Here is a 19,842-nt window from a genome sequence, read left to right as displayed (position 1 = left end):
AAAAACCCTCAACAAAGTAGGTTTAGAGGGAGCATACCTCAACATAATAAAGGCCATATAGGGGAAAAAAAAAAAAAAACGCAGCTAGCAACATCATTAATGGGGAAAAACTGAGAGCTTTTCCCCTAAGGAACAAGACAAGGATGCCCACTCTCACCACTTATTCAACATAGTACTAGAAGTCCTAGCTACAGCACATGGACAACAAAAAGAAATAAAAGGCATCCAAATTGTCAAAGAAGAAGTAAAGCATTCACTATTCACATATGACATAATACTATATATAGAAAACCCTAAAGACTCTACAAAAAAAATTGCTAGAACTGATAAATTCAGTAAAGTTGCAGGATACAAAATCGATGTACAGAAACCTGTTGCATTATTGGTGTATACTAATAATGAAGGATCAGAAAGAGAAATTAAGAAAACAATCCCACTTACAATTGCACCCCAAATAATAAGATACTTATGAACAAACCTAACCAAAGAGGTGAAACACGTGTACTCTGAAAACTATAAAACACTGATGAAAGAAATTGAAGATGACAGGGATGCCTGGGTGGCTCAGTCAGTTAAGTGTCTGCCTTTGGCTCTGGTCATGATCCCAGGGTCCTGGGATTATTCTTTCATTGGGCTCCCTGCTCAGTGGAGAGCCTGCTTCTCCCTCTGCCTGCCACTCCCCATTTGTACTCTCTCTCTCTGACAAATAAATAAAATCTTTAAAAAAAAAATTGAAGATGACCAAAAGAAAGACATTCTATGCTTGTAGATTGAGAGAACAAATATTGTTAAAATGTCTATACTACCTAAAGCAACCTACACATTTGATAAATCCCTATCAAAATACCAACAGCATGTTTAACAGAACTAGAACAAACAGTCCTAAAATTTATATGGAACCACAAAAGACCCTGAATAGCCAAAGCAATCTTTTTTTTTTTTTAAAGATTTTTAAAATTTATTTAACAGAGACAGCCAGCGAGAGAGGGAACACAAGCAGGGGGAGTGGGACAGGAAGAAGCAGGCTCCTAGCGGAGAAGCCCAATATGGGGCTCGATCCCAGAACGCTGGGATCACACCCTGAGCCGAAGGCCGATGCTTAACAACTGTGCCACCCAGGTGCCCCTAGCCAAAGCAATCTGAAAAAGAAAATCAAAGCTGGATGGAATCACAATTTCAGACTTTGAGTCATATTACAAAGCTGTAGTAATCAAAACGGTATAGTACTAGCACAAAAATAGGCACATACATCAATAGAACAGAACAGAAAACTCAGAAATAAACTCTACAATTATGTAGTCAATTAATCTTTGATGAAGCAGGAATGAATATCTAATAGGAAAAAGACAGTCTCTTCAACAAACGGTGTTGAGAAAACAGGACAACAATGTGAAAAAGAATAAAACTGGACCACTTTCTTATGCTATACACAAAAATAAATTCAGAATGGATGAAAGATCTAAATGTGAGACCTGAAACCATAAAAATCCTAGAAGAGAGCATAAGCAGTAACCTCTTTGACATTGGCTGTAGCAACATCTTTCTAGATATGTCCCCTGAGGCAAGGGAACACATGCAAAAATAAATTATTGGGACTACATCAAAATAAAAAGCTTCTGCATAGCAAAGGAAACAATCAACAAAACCAAAAGGCAACCTACAGAATGGGAGAAATTATCTGTAAATGACATATCTGATAAATGGTTCGTATCCAAAATATATAAAGAATGGATACAACTCAATATAAAAAAAAAAAAACAAGCCAATTAAAAAATGGGCAGAATACATTAACAGACATTTCTCCAAAGAAGACATACAGATGGCCAAGAGACACATGAAAAGACACTGAACATCACTCATCATCAGAGAAATGCAAATTAAAAACACGATGAGATAATCAGAATGGTTAAAATCAACAACACAAGAAACAACAGGTTGGAGAAGATGCTGGAGAGGATGTGGAGAACCCTCTTGCACTGTTGGTGGGAATGCAAACTGTTGCAGCCACTGTGGAAAACAGTATGGAAGCTCTTCAATAAGTTAAAAATAGAGCCACCTCATGATTCAACAATCTAATCACTGGGTATTTACCCAAAGAATAAAGAACATTAATTCAAAGGGATACATCCCCCCCATGTTTATAGCAGTATTATTTACAATAACTATGGAAGCAGCTCAAGTGTGTCCATCAATTGATGAATGAAGAAAGAAGATGTGGTATACATATATACAATGGAATCTTATTTAGCCATAAAAAAGAATGAAATCTTGCCATTTGCAACGACATGGATAGATCTAAAGAATATAATGCTAAGTGAAATAAGTCAGTCAGAGAAAGACAAATACTGTATGATTTCATTTATACAGAATTTAAGAAACTGAATAAACCAGTAAAGGGGAAAAAATGAGAGAGATAAATCAAGAAATGGATTTAATTATACAGAACAAACTGATGGCTCCTGGAGGGATGGGTTAAATAGGTGATGGGGATTAAGGCGTGCACTTGTCATGATGAGCACAGGGTGATGTACAGAAGTGTTGAATCACTATATTATACACCTGAAACTGATAACACTATGTTAACTAACTGGAATTTAAAAACTTTAAAAACTTAAAAAATAAATAAAACACAGCCAGTGTTCTTTCAACAAAAATTAAGATCACATTTTATACTGAGTGGTCACTTATAAGACTGTGCTAAACTCTTCAAGAGACAGTGTTGAATAGATCACAGGTCCATTTCAAGTAGCTTACAGTTTACTTAATGGAGATGAATATATATGCAAAAAACTAATAGAATGCATCACAAAAATTATTTGGTTGCTTTAGCTTCATAGTAACAAACTGGATACATGTAAGTTATAGCAAGTTTCTTGAAATAACCCAAGGCAGAGATTATAAATTCACCCTCAGTTACTCTGTATGGGACAACCAGTTCACTTCAATTTTCTACATCACTGTTACTCAAAGTGTGGCCCACAGACCAAAGTGTGTGTGACTGGTCCTCGTGAGACAGAGACAAATACCAGGACAAGCATTTAGAAATATTTATAAAAATTTGATAAGGTAATTATTTCTGCTAAATAATAAAACATGGAGGCTTGTATTTGTACTACTAAAATAGATATTAACAATGAATTATGGATATTTTATGTACTTACATTCATCAGTTCTGGAAAACTTTGAAAACTAAGCCAATTATTACATTAGCTTTCATCACAACAGTGATGAATTTGCAAGGATTCCAGCATTCAGTTACCTAAACTGTAAAAATCAAAATGTTGGATGAGCTATATTCTTGTGTTGACATTTTATTCTATTCGCAATTTGGAAAATAAATCTAACAGGAACTAGTATTTTCCAGAAATCTTTCAATTTTCTTCATTTTTTAACCTCTTTAGAATATAATGTTTCATTTTTAAGGCTGAGGTTACTTTATTACATGGATTTTAAATAGCTTTATTGAGGTACCATCTACATACAATAATCTGTACACTCACTTTAGATACGGTTTGATGAATTTTGGTAGTTGGATAGTCGTGTAAACTCTGCCAAAAATGAGAAGCATGAGACCCTAACTATAATAGTGCTGCAGCAGATCTTAAGGGTTAACTTGCTTCAAGTTGACATGTTCCTTGCTTGCTACCTAAGGCCCTTAATTTCCAACACAACTAATTTACTTTCTTTGAGATTTGTAGACCGCTGGCCTTGGGGAATGAAGGACCAGAATGTTCCCAGGCCATAGAGGCCAGCAAATCTGTTTGAAGCCATCTCAGCTCTCTGATTAGCCCAGTGATTTTCTTTAGCAAAATGTTTTTCTTTTTTAAGGTCACACAAATGACTTTACTGATCTCCCTTTACAAATCTGTAGATCTTGCCCTTCTTTGCAGAAAGAACAGAATACTCTTGCACAACTCCCTGGGCATTAAGGAACCAGCCCTTCTTGCAGAACCATCCCTGGGCACCAAGGACCTAGAACTTCTTGCACAATCTCTGAGCACTGAGATCACTCTGAAGATGGCATCATCCAGTCTGCAGGTAATCAAGAAATGTCACAGACCACTACACTCCTTTAACTAATCGAACCCCTTTAGAAGTCTCTGGGCTAGGCAGAAACCTCAGAGCTGGCCTTTGGACAGGAGTATGCCTTCTCCCCAGGTAGCTGGCCTCCTGACTAAGGCTAAATTCCTTTCCAATCAAAACTCATCTCCCGAGTATTGGCCTATCAAGCTACAGAAGCCAAACTTGGGTTTCCGTAATACAACTATACCTAGCTCAAGTGTAAAAGCTACAAAAATGGGGAACTTACTTCAGGTAGCTCCCTTCCATTCTTTCTCTGACTACATCCTCTGGAGCAGAAGCGGTTTGCTTCTGTTCACTCTTCAATACTCCTGGGTTTTATAGTTGTTTTCCAGCGAGCCCTCTGGTAGGATCTTCGAATCTATCATCCCCCAGGGCTTATATTTTATATTTGTTTTTAAATTTCCGTGTTAGAAATCAGTTGTGTTGCATTTTACAGAAGTATTGGCCTATGATGACTGGAAATTTTTCAAAAATCTGGTTCATTATAGATCATTTGAAAAGCACAGCTCTAAACCAGAGGTCCTCAAGCCCTGCTGTAAACTCATCTGAGGAACTTGGTAAAAAGAGAGATGCAGGCCCTATACCAATTCAGTGAGCCTGGCCCTCTGTACTTTTTCTCTGTACTCCAGGTAATTCTGATTCACGCAGACTTTGAGGATCAATCACTAAATTAATCCTTAGATAACTTTTCAAAATTCTAGTTTAACCTTGTCCCATTCAGTAAAGTCTGCACAGCAGACAGAGTTGACTAACCAAGCACTCTAAGGCCTTTTATTGGCTGAAGAATTTTTGATTATATGACAGATGTTAATTACTAAATGTGGTCTTTTCACCCACGGATTGTAATTTGGATAGAAAAATGAATAAAGACCATGTTCTGATGGGACCTACTGGCAGAAATACAGAAATCCTTTTGATATTAGCCAGCTGAATGGGCACAGAACAAGAGGAACATTTTCCTACTGGTAAAATATAAACATTTTCTCTAAGTTGCTAATATTCTCTCAAATACAACTTCCCTATTTTTCCCTCAATTCAAGCTTCATGCAATGAAATAAATCGGAAGTCTTATGTGATCCCAGCAATAAACCTTACCTTTTTCTGTACAGTGTACACCTCATCCTTTTTTCCCCCAAAATGCATGTCAGTGCCCTAACAGTGGTATTTCTATAGTGTGGCCTCTAAACCAGGAGTATCAGAATCACCTGGGAAATTCTTTGAACTGCAGGTCTGTGAGCCCTGCCCCAAACTGGCTGAATCAGAAACCCTGGAATGGAGCATTCTAAATAAGAGGTCCACCCAGGGATTCTGATATAAGCTACAGGTTGAGAACCACTCCATTAAGATGGACCAAATACTAACTCATACAACTCACCTTGTTGGTAGACTTAAGGGGACCTAAGAATACAGCTGAATGCCACGCAAATCACTCATCTTCTCTTTCTAGTTTTCTCCACCTACACGCCAGTGCTCCTGTCACGTTTACCCATTTTGACAAGGACAACCTAAAGTAATCTCCCTCCTAGAAATGTTAACACTTTAAGGAGTATGGCTAAAGAAAGCAAGCTTAATTAATTAACAATTTAAAAACTCCTTAATGCTGGGATTTAGGGTATCTGTCACGTATCTTCATATCCCATAATAGAAGAGAAACTTCTGTGATTCATATTTGAGACTGGCCCTGGAATAGAGTACTGAGAATTTCTCTCCCACAATTATGTTAATTTCAACAAGAAAGCATTTACTTCCATCTACCTTTATTTTCCCCTTCCTTCCTTTAATCATTTATTACAAAATAATAATGGCAAGATTAAAAGAATAAGTGGAAAAATTTTGTTGACTTAATTCCTAGGTTTAAAATAAAACTTCTTTCCTAGCTATTAAAAATATAACTGTGGCGTTTCGCTCTGATTATGCCTATAGCTACAGAGCCCATAATGTCTTTTTTTTTTTTAAAGATTTTATTTTTAAGCAATCTCTACACCCAACATGGGGTTCGAACTTATAACCCTGAGATCAAAACTCCCATGCTCTACTAATGGAGCCAGCCAGCCACGTGCCCTCAGAGCACATAATGTCTTAAAGTCCCTTTTAAGAATGACCAAATTCCACTCTGAGTTCTAACATACTCTCAAAACAATATAACCAGGACATCAAATGACTACAAATTTTAACCTGAATCTTTACTTAGAAATTCCCAATGCTTCTTTGTATATACATAAGCGGAGCTTTCATCTCAGAAACCAATTAACATTACACAGAGTTGTTTGTATAAGCAACTGAGGCATAAAACAAAATTTAAATAATATAGTTTGGAAAGACTAAAAAAATCAAAATTACATCTATCAATGTCCCTGCTTCCTTTTAATAGAAAAATGATTGGAAGGGCCCATTTTAGCATTGACTCCAGTAACCCATGTAAAAGATGAAACGTAATTTGATTATTTTCCTTTCTAGTAATTAACTGAGAATGTCTAATCATTCAGTCTGAGTATGTTTTGATTCATTAAGTGTCCTGTTCAAATTTTATCCCCCCCCCATCAGAGAGTATTAAATCCTCCTAACAGCAAGCACGTGGAGAAACTGAGGCGTTGAGGCCAATCAATGGTTCTGGCTGCATTGCTTAGGCCAGAGAGGACAGGTCAATTTTTGATCAAAATTATTTAACAATTGCCTGATCTAGTGATAAATTGGCAGGGTGCTAATTGAGTTACACCTGGAAGGCAGACACTCCATGACTCAGGGAGATTAGGAGTGGTTTCCATGAAAACCACAGAGTGAAAGCAAAATAACAAACCCAGATGAATGCTAAAAATGCACTAAAAAAATGCCATGGTAGGAAGTGCTCGAACTTGTGTTTATTTTGGCAGAAAACGGAAAAAAGTTTGCTTTGCAGCAGATATAACCATACGCTGTAAAACTCAGCACTATAAAAAACGTCCTTCAAGTGTTCCAATCCTAAGAGTTAGTGCACGCATTCTTAACGCGTGCAGCAGTCTCTCTCCCATCAGCTGAAAACCTCAAATTTCTCATTCTCTATTAAGTGTGTTACACATCTCTGAAATGGCAGTATAGTATAGTACAGTAATCAGTGGTTTGGTAAAAAGATGTTTTATCATTGGATTTTAGTTGTTCTAGAAAGTGATCAAACAATAAAAAATTATTTTTTCTAGTTGCCCACATAGAAGGGTTTTTCCCAAATGTCTTTGGTACTGGGTATGCATTACTTCCAAATAAAATTTTTGCTTGCATATGTGGAGATTTATCATTTTTACGGTTAGATTTGGGTCATGAAATTCTACATGTTAGCTGTATGGCGCTTGAAAAAAAGTCAAATTCTAACTGTGCCATTGCAATTTACAGGGAGCCAAACAGCAGTGGGAAGCAATGAGAGTGGCACATGGTCTCTGTCACAGCAAGTCAATTCCATAGGACAAAAGTAGCCATAGGTCATATGTAAATGGACAAATATGGCTTTATTTCAATAAAATTTTAATGACTGAACATAGAATTTCACATAATTTTCAAGTGTCACAGAATATTATCCTTCTGTTTTTTTTAAACCATCTGAGGTGTAAGAACCATTGTTAGCTTGTGCACCATACACAAGCAGGTGTTGAACTGGACTTGAGCTGTAATTTGCTGGCCTCTGGACCTCTGGGATAGATGCAGCCTAATTTAATCCCCTAGTAATGGAGACCTGGGTCGATTCTAACCTCTGCTATAAGAAACAATGCTTGAATAGGGAACAATGTACATATAACATTCATCATCTATAAAAATATCTTTGTCCGAATTGCTCAAAAGTAAACTCTTGCTTAAAGGGTCTTTGCTTTTATATTTTTGATAGATACTCCAAATTGTCTTCTCATTGAAGTTGTATCAATTTAGACTCCCAGACAGACTATGAGTAAACCTGTTCCCCATAGCCTCATCAGCAAGTTGTGTTAAGCTTCTGGATTTTGTCAGTCTGATAGGTAAACAGTAATACATTAGTTTTAATTATATTTCTCTTATGGAGTTGATTTTTTTGTTTTATTGGTTAAAGAGTCATTTGAAATATTCTTTGATGCCAACTAGTTATCTTTTTCTTACTTTTCTATTAGCTTTTCGCTCTTATTCTTTATTTCTAAAGGTCGTTATACCTGAGGAAGTTATAGGTGGTTAACTACAATGTCAGGTACAAGACAGCAGAGATTTTGTCGGTTTTAGTTACTGACATAACCCTTGCTCTTAGATAAGTGGCAGGTATAAATTAGTCTTTACATGAATTACAAAATGTTTCCTATTTAGTCATTCGTATTTTGTCTTTGTTTAAGTTGATCTTTGCTACACACATCTTTTTTTTTTCTCACATATATGTGGCTGAATTAATCAATCTTTTACAGCTTCTAGATTGAGAGGTATTTAGTAAGACCTTCTACTCCAAGCTTATAACATAGTTCTCTCATATTTTCTTCCTACAGTTTTATAATTTTTTTCTTAAATCGTTAATGCATTGGGTTTTTTTCTTCATATATGGTGGCAGAGATGGATTTGACTTTTACTTTTTTCTGGAATATGACCCAGTCTCACCTCTTGTATTACACACTCCGTCTCTTGCTACCTTCCTACCTCCAGTATGAAATGCCTCCTCTGCTTGCTGTTTACCTCTGTGAAAGCTATTAATACCTGCACATTAATAGTATACTCTAGTACCTAACTGAATTCAATAGTTTCATAATTTTAGTTACCCTTAAATGTTTCAGGAATGTGATATTGTATATATCTAAAAAGAGTAATTGTTTACCACTTCCTTTTTAAATAATAACATCATGTGTTGTAATTCACTTATCATAAAATTCATTCTTACCACCTCCTTTTCAAATTTGTTAAGATGTAATATGTTTCTCTCACTTGTCTAATTACACATCTAGCCAATGCTAAACAATAGTGGTAAAAGAGGCTTCCTTAGTTTGTTCCAACCTTTAGTCAGGAATGAGTCTAATATCCCACTGGGCTTGGTGCTGACTTTGAATTCAAACAGATGTAGTGTTATAACATTCAGAATGCATTTATGAATTCCCATCATAAATAAATTTGCCAAATGTCTTAAGCATCTGTAAATATGATCATGACCTTGCCTCCCAGCTATTACAATCTCAGTATATATATTCTTTTTCCCCTTTTCTATTTCACTCTTCAGCCCCTCTCCCCCCACACCATCCTGATGAACCTTGTGTTATGTATCATCCCACATGGCTTCTGTGGTAATCTTAGCTGCTTTTGGCACTTTTGACTCAGCATATCATAGCTATCACCTACTTTTACTCAAAAAGGAGTTATCAGGATTTTTTCTCTTTCATCTTTATGGTATAGTGTGATGTCCAGAAGGAAAAGGACATGGATGTCTCATTCTACCATACTCATATAGGGACTAAATCCTTTCTAAAACATAAGCACTGCTAGTGAAAAGTTATACGACCAAACCCTTATCCTCAAGTAGACACCGACATTGTCCAGTTATCCTCCCATTTTTCTCTAGTAGGAAAGATGTTCTGCTACCCACGCAATAGTCACATCCCTTCCTCATTCTCCCTAAATAATAAAATAGCTTAACTTTTATTGTTCTCTTGCTATACATTCTTAGTACTGTTCTTAATACTTCCTAAGTACCACCTTACTATATCTCCTGAGAACACTTAAAAGGGAGGCACCAGGGAAGCAGTGGAGAGGAATGGCTAAGGGGTGGGCTCTAAAGCTGGACAGCCTGGTTTTGAATCCCACCTCTACCACCTATTTTGCCTTTTTCTTACTGCTTCTGGAGCCATAGATTAAGGATGCTGATAGAACCCATTTCCAGGGTTGTAAAGAGCATATGAGAGAATAGACTAGCACTTGTAACATAACAGTAAATGAGATGCTATGAGATATAACAGACTAGCACACAAAACAAGCTCTTGCCAAATGTTTGCTATTATTATCCTAACTTTACAGATGAGAACAGATTTAAGTGTTTTACCCTGAAGCTACTAAGTAGAGCTGTGATTCAAATCAAGCCAGTCATTCTCCAAAGCCTCTACCCTTATATGCTGTATGGGTTTGCTATGGCTACCATAACAAAATACCACAAACTGGGTTGCTTAAACAGAAATGTATTGTCACACGCACGCACACACACACACACACACACACACACACGCAAAATCTCCATCCATCCATCTATCTATCCATCTATCTGTTCTTCACTTACTCCTCACAAAATCCTGTAAGGTCCTACTGTCATACCGATTTTATAGATAAAGGAACAGTGACATATGGGTAAATATTCTATCACTCTCTCCCATTCTTGTGCCCTCTCTAATGTTTCTTGCACTTCATGGAGCCCAGATAAACCATCACAGAAAATTCCATCGGTTCTCACCTGCACCCATGCACAATCTCCTCTTCCATTTCTGCCCTCACCATGGAGAGAGCATCTTGACCCAACTTAGTGGGGATTGTGTTTCGAAAATCACCCTGTCCCTTTTTCAGCATCAATAAACAATCATAGAAATAAATACATAAAAATTAACCTAAGTGCTATGAAAAGAAAAGGGGTTTTGACAGAAATAACCAGCCAGTGTGGCTAAAGTGCTGTAAGAAAGGCAACGGTACTAAATTAAACTGGAGAGCCTTGCATCGCATGGTTAAGAGGGTCTCTTTTATCCTCACTATAATGGGAAACCATTGCAGGGAATGGCATGAGCCAGTGTACATGGAGACAGATAATTACAAACATGTGGTAAGTGCTGTAATTGAGCTGAATAGTTTGAGGACACAGAGGAAAGGCGACAACTCTGCAAGTGGAGTCAGGAAGGTTACAGAAAACATTTGCTTTGACAAATAAAGGGTCAGTTGAGTTTTCTCAAAGATGACTAGTACTTAATTACATAATTTGCCTCTTTCACAGCAATGGGGGCTATTATCATGTAAATTCATATTAAGCAAGCTATCTTGGGCCTTAAATTCAGATCTTTATTTGCCTGATACAGTTAAAGAATGAACTCAATCACAATAATAATATAGAAGTCCTATTTCTAACAGAATCTTGGTGAGGGGGGGGCAAACAAATAATAAAATTAAAACCAAGCTGGGATCAGAGAAAAGAGTACATTAAGACAAACAAATGAACATGAGAAAAACAAAGCCATGGCCACAAAGGGACTAAGGGGCAGCCAAGTGTGGATGAGAGAATCTCGGGCTGGTCCCACAGTTCCACTCCCGTCTTTGTCAGTTCCCTGTGATTCTGAGCAGGCTACTGAATTTCCCTTGGCTCCATTTCCTCAGCTGGGAAATAAGCAGGTGAGTCTGAGGATTTGTCCCAGGGAGGCTTCAACAGTCAAAGTGTCTCTGAGTTGATGACAGCTGAAGCAGAAAGGCCTTTCCTCAGGATGACCTACTAATTTGTGCTATGGCAAGCTGGAAACAGGAAAATGGAGGGCTGAGTGTTCATTCTCAGTTGCTCCTAGGGAAAGGCATCTAGGCTTCTTTTCTCTCACCCCTCACCCCTGTCCTGCACAGTTCTCTGATAAGTCACAGGAGATTAAAACATCAGCACACATGTCTACAGAAAGCTGATCTTCACTCCTGTCCTCTAACATTAGAAAGATAAATCAACTCACAGCCTGGTCATCTCATGTGGAGACTTTGTTTCCTGTCCCACAAATTGCCTTGCAGACAAACTCACCCATTTCCTTTGTCTGACTTGTGGGTGGGTTTGGGGGCAAGGGCTGTGATATAGACTATGAGGGCATTTCCCTCTCTTTGGTCAGAAGCTGCTTTGGAGGAAGTGCAGCTCCATGGTGGCGAGCCGGGGTGGGGGAGGGGTGTGTGCCCTGTTCAGCCGTCTGAATTGGTCTGGGGCCCACACACTCATCATAAACTTTTGGCTAGCTAGAAACTGTAGTGCCCCTCTCTCTTTCAGGGACCTTGTGAAGACTGCTGGGCGGTAGTAAATGTGATGTGGGTATTCCTATATTCTGCCTAAATGACATTCTAAATGCACCTCTGGTTTATAAATCTGGCATCACTAGCAAGAACAGCATCACTAAATCCAGTATTTCTAATCTTTTCCCCTTGGAAATCAACCTTTTCACATTCCTCGGGTTGTTTGCACTTGGCATAACTCCTACAAATAGCCAATTCTTTTCTACTGTATTAAAGATCTAAGTCAGTTAAACGACTAGAAAAAGAAACAGAACATGCTATGGTCGCTGATGAGTTACCATGGAAACCATATCCGGACTGGAATCCACTTCCAGTATCCCTTGGGTTGGTTACTCATAGACTCAATCTGCATTGAAGCACCAAAAAGAAAAAAGAAAAATCAAACGATAGCCAACCCTCAATTATCTTCTTTACCATATATATAAAATTATATTTATATTTATACAGATATATACATATCTTATACAATGGTAATTCATCTTCAGGTAAAATTTTCATGTATCTGTAAACCCGATGCTTCAATTAATTTAGGTGGGGTGAGACAATTAAAAAAAATCTTTTATACTCTAAATGCAAAATTAGGGGCACCTTGGTGGCTCAGTCAGTTAAGCGTCTGCCTTCAGGTCATGATCCCAGAGTTCTGGGATCAAGCCCTGCTTCAGGCTCCCTGCTCAGCGGGGAGCCTGCCTCTCCTTCTGCCACTTTCCCCCTGCTTGTGTTCACTCTCTCACTGTCTGCCAAATAAATAAAATCCTTAAAAAAATGCAAAATCATAAATTTTACAGTGTATTAATGAGCCATTTTTTAAATCATCTGATTACTGAAAGTTTCTATATCATTGTTCCACTGCAACATTGTGATTTATAATACACATCAATTTGGTCATTTAGATGACCAAAATATCTCACATATATATATATATATATTTGATCTTTGTCCACAGTTCCTGGCTCACAGCTCCCCCCAAACCTTTGGAATTCCCTAAGTGTAAGAATGATGAAAGTGTCTCATTAGCATAATGAGATGACTTTTGGAAACTCTCAAGGATGGGGACTAGTCGCAAGGATAACCAACCACGTGATTAGGGAGTTGGAATTTTCAGTCTCACTTCCAGACATCCAGAGATGCGTAAAGGACTGGATATTAAGTTCAATTGCTAATTGCCAATAATTCAATCAATTCTATCTATGTAATGAAGCCTCCATAAAAATCCAAAAGGACAGGGCAGAGATTAGAGAATTTCTGGGTTGATGAACACATGGAGGTTGGGGAGACTGGCGTGCTTGAAGAGGGAACGGGCTGTTCCTGAGCTACCTCGTTTTATAATAAACTGGTCATCTAGTAAGTAAAATGTTTCTGTGAAATTCTGTGAGCCACTCTAGCAAATTAATCAACATGAGTAAGAGGTCCTGGGAAGTTCGGATTTATAGCCAGTTGGTGAGAAGTATAGGTAATAACCTTGACTTGTGACTGGAGCCTCAAGTCCAAGGAGGAGGTCATGGAAACCACTAATCTATACCCAGTGAGAAGCACAGGCAACATCCTGGCATCTGAAGTGGAGAGTGGGCGGGGTAAGGGCTGTCTTGCAGACTCAACCCTTAACCTGTGGAATCTGATGCTATCTACAGGTAGATAGGGTCAGAATTAAGTACACTTGAGTTGACTGGTTGAATTGCTTGGTTGTAGGTGTGGGAACCCCCTCCCCCACTACACATAGATTGGAATTGGTTTCAGTATACCTATTTATCCACCAACTCAGGTTTCAGGGGTTTGTACAATATGTAAAAAGCTCCGAAGAACATAGTTCTGCAGCTGCTCTGCCCTCATTAACCTTATTATTAAAGGGGTAAGAAAAAAATCTAGTGTAGATCCAGGACACTGAAACTGAAAATCCTGCTCTAGGCTGTCTTCAATCTAAAATGGAAAATCTCTTTTCCATCCCTCCCTCATGTATTGGAAGACCGTATTAGGAACTACTTCTTCACATTTTAGTTCATATGGAAACAAATATGACAAATTCTTCTCTTATGCCATTGCTTTTGGGGTTGTACTATGTCTGTGCTGCCAGGTCATTGTAGAAAAAGTTCATGGTGGAAGAATTCAGGTAAGATATTTCCTTTCTGTACAGTATTTTATGCATTTGACGCTTCCATAATACCAAGTGATGAACCAACAACTCTATTTTGGCTTCTCCTAAGAGCCCCTTTCTGGGTCCGCACTTAGCTAATAGAGGTTCCCCTGTGGGAAATTGATGACACCACGATAATGGATTTGATTCCAAGAAGACATTTGTACTTTGGAGCAAAATGACTACTGATCATTTTGATGTTCTTTTTCAGTCTTACTCTGTAAGAATTGGGCTATTAATTCTTCCCATGGAGATGGACTAATATTTCAGAAATCCTCCTTTAGATTTATTGATTTATTTATTTTTGGGGGGGCAAAGAGAGAGTGAGAATATCTCAAGCAGACTCGCCACTGAGCACAGAGCTTGAAGTGGGGCTGGATCCCACAACCCCAAGATCACAGCCCCAGTGGAAATCAAGAATTGGGCACTTAACTGACTGTGCCACCCAGGTGCTCCTAGAAATCCTTCTTTTACAAGTCTTACTGGAATACTAAATACAGAAAGGACTACATCCCCAAGATGAGAAAGTTTTAAGTATCTTGCTACACTTGTATAAATAATTGTATGAAACTGTATGAAGAAGCAAGGCCAAAGCACCCAGAGTTCTGGAGAGTAAGCTCCAGTAAGGGGAAAAATGTAGCCCAGTTGGCCGTGCATTTGCTACAAAACCCAGAATCTCTCAAATGGAACAGTCTTCACATGTGTCAACAAGAAAAGACAAGCACAGCTTCAGATCTCTTTAAATCACAGTAGAGAGATTACTGGAATACTAGTGTTCATGCTAGGAGACACCTTAGGCTTCCCTCAGCAAAATCCCTCTTATTTCATAGATGACTTTGTTAAATAATTTGCTTAAATGCATTCAGGGAGCGAATGAGAAAATCTGGATGAGGAACCACTTCTATATTCATAATATGCCCTTCTCCCCCAAAAAACTAAATTCTCCTGTCCCAGATGATGCATGGATTTAAATGGAGTCACATAGTAAGTAGGTATGCTTGGATGCTCTAACTAGTGATTTCTACCAATTGACAAGAAATAAAAGGAAAATTCCTTTAAGGTCTGCTAGGACAATTCATTTACCACTTGATTATACAATTAGAATCTAAGGTTTAAACTCCTTCCTCTCAACACCCAAAACTGCTTCTTTGGTTCATTCAGTCTAATTTCTTGACTGATATTAAGACCACCTTTTTTTCTTTATCAGTATTTTGAATTGTCAGAATTTAGGGGATACAAGTTCTAGTCTTGGCATGGCTACTTACTCTCCATGCCATCTGGGGAGATCATGTATTTCTGCCTATAATCCTATTACCTTATTGAAACATCGTAATATTTGGGTCTAGTCAGAGGTTCTTTATTTGGAATCAAGTCTCTAAATTCAGTTGAAAAACTCTATGTTCAGTTTTGTGTGCATAAATTGTGAGCATTATAGTGTTGAAAGGATTCCTAAATTTGATCAGTTAAGAATTTCTGGGCTGAACAATTTCTGCAGTCCATCCAATGTGTAAGATTCTACAAATTACATTATATGATGAAATGACATCTCAATATGCCTATAGAAACCATTTTTTAAATCTGTCATTCTCTCCAATTGGTCTTCAGTTTACCTAAAGCCTAAGGATCACGAGTAATATTTCATAACAGGTATCCACTGGTTACAAATTATTTAAAAAAAAACTGCAATCACCTTTCTTGTAGCCTATCTTCACAGCTGATTTCTTGAGCTGCTGCCTAATTTCCTACTGCCTAAGCCCCCAGATAATCACATTCTAATCGCCTTTCTGGACTTCCTCTACCACCTGCTACTGGTATGAAGCTGGAGAGAGAAATGCATGGAAATAGAAGATACCAAAGGGAGTAGCTCATTAAAGTTGGGCAGCTAAATGTCACAACCACAGAAATTATGTCTGAAGTTGGGGACAAATAAAAATCTTAAGAATAAAAGTTTATCAACATCCTACAGCAGGGATTAGGAAGTATGTAAGTGAATTCAGAGTTTGAAATGAATTGTGACATGTGATTCAGATTACGAATACGTTAACGGATGACAAAGGCCTGTTTTTATGTTTTGTTGTCTGTATCCTCAGGGAGAGGTATAAGCCTCACTTTAATCTCAATAAGAAGATTTAATTACAAGCGCTGGTCCTTCTGCATCTGCACTGTTAATCAGTAGTAGCAACTGGTACCACTGCTGTTGCTACTACTATTAGTACTGAAGCTAGGACTGATTTCATGCCTCTCCTTTCACTAGGACCCCTTCACATGTCATTCATTTAGTCTTCATAGCAACCTTGAGGTTGGTCCTATGATCTCCCTTTTATAAATGAGGTTGTAAACTATGGGAGGGAGTGAGCTGCCCAAAGACTCTAGCTCATAACTCAGAGTCGGTTTCAGACTCAATGTCCACTTCTCAAATTTGTTGAAAGGATGCATTTGACTCTTTTATCAGTTTCCTAGGACTTCCATAGAATATTAAGACTAAAACAATAGAAATTTATTTTCTCACAGTTCCAGATGTTACAAGTCTAAAATCAGGTGTTATCAGGACCATGCTTCCTCTGAAGGCTCTAGGGAAACAATCATCCTGGTCTCTTTCTAGTTTCTGGTGGCTTCAGACAATTGTTGGCATTCTTTCGCTTATAGATATACCACTCCAATCTCTGCCACCATTTTCACATGTCATTCTTGCCTCTTTGTATCTATGTGTGTCTTTTCCTCTTTTTATAAGGATATTGGTTTTTGGATTTAGGGGGTCATCTTAATACCTAATAACTTCAATTTTCCTTAACTAATTACAACTGCAAAGACCCTATTTTCAAATAAGGTCACATTCTGAGCTTCTGGGTGGGCATGAATTTTGAAGGAGACATTATTTAAGCACTACCACACCTTGGTAGATAGCTAGATATGTTGTGGATCATTATAATCACTATGTATCATTATAATCACTAGGTATCATAATAATCACTATAATCATAATCATTATCAAAGGGCTATCCATAAAGCAACATATTTCATTCTGAACTATTACATATTCATTGCAAAATGCTACTAGTAGTATAAAAGAATTCTGTATCCCTTGAGTTACCTTACTCTAGTAGCATCATGAGCATTATTCTCCTCTCACTATCTGTGATACTACTTTCTCCAGAAATAGCTTTCTGATATGGATCTGGCTATGGTCAGTGTATCGATTTGCACTTCAACTTCAAAGCTCTCAGAAAACTTTAAAAGCCCAGGATTACAGACTTAATGCTGCATTTGATTTACTCTGAGGAAAGATTTTTCATCTTTAATAAAAAATAAATAAAGGCTCCTATGTGTTCAAGAAGAAAAAGTTAACAAATAGGTCTGATCAGTTTTGGCTTCTAGTTCAGATCAAAACCAGATAACTTCAATAATATCAGTCATGTGCTTTCCCCCCATCAGTACTGGAACTGCAGGAAAATAACCATGTGTTGTATGGTTCTTTCAAATGATGTTTACTGTCTTACCAGGGTGTGCGTTAGGAGAATATGGAAGTGGCAATGTACTTCTGAACAGAGATGAGGAAAGGAGCTAGGGTAGGCCTCTGATGCAGTATTAACTGTGCTTTCTCTACCTCTCCCTATCGACTGTGTTTCCCTCAAAGTCAATTTTTGCTACTCAAAGATCATACATCTTTGCTTTGAGAGTCAGGGCAGTTAAATAGATAAGCCAAATCCTGAATCTTAGCCCAGGTCCTTCTTGTCCCTTCAGAGTCGGTGGGGGCAACAACACCTTTATGGGACAGACCTTCTAGTTTGGTTATAACTACCTTTTCTGTAAAAAGATCTAGCATATCAAACCCTCTGTAAATGTTCACTGTTCTCTGTATTCTCATTTTACAGATGACAAAACAAAGGCTCAAGCAAGACATTCACAAACACACACACACACTCTAAAGACTACTTTTATCTAAATATGATGCACAAAATTAGAATAGGTAGAAAAACTGACTTCAGTAAAGTTTTACAAAGAAAGAATAATAATTCCATCTTTTTAAATGAAGGCACATGACTACATAAGGTGAAAGATTAGAATCTTCAATACCATATTTTAAGACTTAAGGGATCTTTTAGTAGCAAAGATGTACAATGCCAGAAAAAAAAGGGAGCCCAAAAAGCATCACACATTTTGTGTCCTACTTCTAGAGTCCATGCTCAAGTTCAAGGTCAGTTAGATTTTAATTGTTACCATTTTTAAACACCAGGATGCTCTATGAGTTGTCATGTGTGTTCACCGAGTTTCTACAGTGGCTGGATAAGCATTGGAAGACAGGCCCAATGGAATAGATGCTATCTTTATAGCCTTCTTTGTTGCATGTCTCCTCACTAACACATAGATTTGAGATATTACACTCCAGAGGTCTGGTGTGAGACCCAGTTTAATAGCAATTTATTATATTTTGTGGGAACCTGGGGTGCTGGTCTCCTAGGAGTCCAGACTGGGTGCAAGGGTAATAAAGGACAGGCTAAGGAGGACAGGAGTGAATGTAGTCACAGAAAAAGTGTTGAATGGGGTGGGGGTTAGGGGGAAGGGGCTGAAATTAAACTTAAAACAAAACTATAAGAACTAGGCAAATGCCTTGTCAATCCAAAGGCCCGAGGGAGGGAGATGTAGACTTCATGAAAGTAAAGACGTCTCAAAATCTGAGTACAGGGTGCTCAAAACGCAAGGCAGTGTATGATAGCTGCAGGGAGGTTCTCCTACATTCTGGGGCAGAGTTCTAAGTACCCTAAGACATGGCTTCTCCTTTGGCTATGGGGATGAGGGAGCCAGAGAAGGTGCCAGGCCTGCTTAGACAGGTTCTTACAAAGCTTCATCTCCTTTCAAAGGACTTTCACCCATTGGTTATCTGATATGACTATCACAGTTTTGGTGATTTTGGTACGGCATGAAGAACTACACCTACTTTTAGATAGGAAATATAAGGCACAATTGGTTTTTAAGTTAATGAAAAATTGCCAGTTTGCCCCCATGTGCTAGACTAGTGGTGGGTGGATTATGAATAAAATACAAACCTGACTCTCATGAACTATTACTGTTACTATTGAGGTCACCTGGTTAGTTGGCAAGATTTATACAGATGATCCCATGTTCAGACTCACAGTTCTGTTTTCATTACATCCTGTTATCTCTTAATTGAAAACACAATTCTCAATACTATTTGATGAGAAAAGTATTAACTACACCATTAGCAAAGAAGCTAGAGTAGTTTCTGGTGTTAACTTTTTAACAGGAGTCAGACTAAAGAATCTCCTAGAGATAATGAAGATAGTACAGGTTTAATTCAACTATTTCCTATACAGTGTTTTGATTGATGTATATCTAGGTTAGAAAACAAAGCAAAAAGTGTCATTTATCTATTTAAAATATTTATTGACACAGTTACTTTGTAGAAGTCATGATAAACAAGTAGGAATGACCCTTGCCATCCTAGATTTTTAACTAGTGGGAGAAATATTAAAAAGTAAATCCCTCTACTTTGGAAGTTGATAATAACCATACTTACCTAAACACCTAACTATGGGCACATATGATTTTTATAATAAAAAGGGAAGCAAATTAGGTATGCTGGCTAGTATAAGTCACCACACGAGAAAACAAGCATAGTTTAGAAGAGCCTAGAAGATATAATT

Source organism: Ursus americanus, chromosome 14 (genome assembly GCF_024610735.1).
Source record: "Ursus americanus isolate L20-20 chromosome 14, mUrsAme1.1.p, whole genome shotgun sequence".
Classification (NCBI taxonomy): domain Eukaryota; kingdom Metazoa; phylum Chordata; class Mammalia; order Carnivora; family Ursidae; genus Ursus; species Ursus americanus.
The sequence above is the reverse complement of the archived record's forward strand: the minus strand, read 5'-3'. Positions refer to the sequence as shown.